The following is a 1,682-nucleotide window of genomic DNA, read 5'->3' as shown; positions in this document are numbered from 1 at the left end:
GTTAGCTATGGCCGCCACAAACCCAGGCATGGTTCACGTGGTTGAGCCTCATGGGCACCAAACTTTGATTCATAACGGGAGGACCGTCCGAGTATTTGGCCGTGCATTTTGGGCCTTTGAGCAATGCGTGAGGGCTTTTGAGCATTGTCGGCCCGTCATCGCCATTGATGGCACGTTCTTGACCGGACAATACAAGGGCACTTTATTGGTTGCAATAGCAAGTGATGCCAATAACCGGGTGTTGCCTTTGGCTTTCGCTTTGGTTGAGGTGGAGAACAATGATAACTGGGAGTGGTTCTTGCGTCAACTGAGAACAAGGGTATTACCGGCTGAAAGGGAAATTTGTGTCATATCGGATCGCCATGCTGGAATTCTAAATGCGGTGGTGATTGACATTCCCGGACATAGAAAGTTGCATCATCGATGGTGCATGAGGCACTTTTGTGCAAACTTCTATAGGGCATGTGGTATCAAGGAGTTGGCCGATGATCTTCAGGATTGTTGTCTCGCTTTCACCAACAAGCGGTTTTCCGCATTGTTCAATGCATTGCTCAGACACAAGAAACTTGACCCCGACGGTCAGGAGTTTCTCAATAAGAACATTGCCGAAAGGAATATGTGGGCACGTGCTTTCGATGAAGATGGCCGGAGGTACGGTCAAATGACAAGCAATATGGCAGAATGCTTCAATAAGGTGCTCAAGGGTGTACGTGCATTACCCGTGACGGCAATAGTTCAATACACATTTGACAAGATGAATGAATACTTTTTGAAGCACTCAATGGAGACTGATAAGCAGATTGCTGGTGAGAACAAGGATAAGCACAAGTACAATTTCCCACCAAAGGTTGAAGAATGGTTGGAATTTCAATCACGAAAGGCAGACTACGAAGAAGCTGTTCTATATGACGACAACGAGTGGAAGTATGAGGTGAAAGAGCCCGGAGGAACCACAAATGATGGCCGCCAGCACGGAGGCCGGGCTTTCAAGGTCTCCCTAACACGGTGTGATTGCAGCTGCATGAGGCCGTCTTTGCTTCATCTCCCATGCTCGCACTTGTTAAATGCATCCCGGGTTAGGAATGTGGACGTCAATCATCCTCTAACCGTGAGGGAGTCCGAGTTCTCAATCATGACGGTAAAGAAGACATGGACTCCACGGTTCCAGCCATACTTGGACCAATCACAATGGCCGGAGTATCATGGAGTTCAACTATGGCCGGACCCAGAATTGAAGGTCGTTAGCCGGGGAAGACGTAAGACTAAGCGTCTTAGAGGTGACATGGACGGATGGGGCCGTGGTGGCGGTGGAGAATACGGCACCGGCCAATTCCAAGAGCCTCGTGAGGAATCCCGTTGTGGGGGCTGCAGTAATGGGGGACACAACACAAGAACTTGTCCCAAACCAAGAAAGAGATCAAAGAAAAATGGTTCAAGCACAAGCCAAGCAAATGATAGCCAACCAAGTGAACCAAGGGGTAGCCAACCAAGTCAAACAAGTGGTGGAGTGCCAAACCACTCAAATCAAACAAGTCAACGAGGAACTAGGCAACAAAGAGGGAGTCAACTTGGTCTTAGAAGAGGTCGTGGTGGTGGTAGAGGCCGTGGTGAAGGTCTTGGCCGTGGTGATGGTTCTGGCCGTGGTGGTGGTAGAGGCCGTGGTGATGGTCTTGGCCGTGGTG

Source organism: Triticum aestivum, chromosome 2B (assembly GCF_018294505.1).
Source record: "Triticum aestivum cultivar Chinese Spring chromosome 2B, IWGSC CS RefSeq v2.1, whole genome shotgun sequence".
Classification (NCBI taxonomy): domain Eukaryota; kingdom Viridiplantae; phylum Streptophyta; class Magnoliopsida; order Poales; family Poaceae; genus Triticum; species Triticum aestivum.
This window is presented reverse-complemented; position numbering follows the sequence as displayed.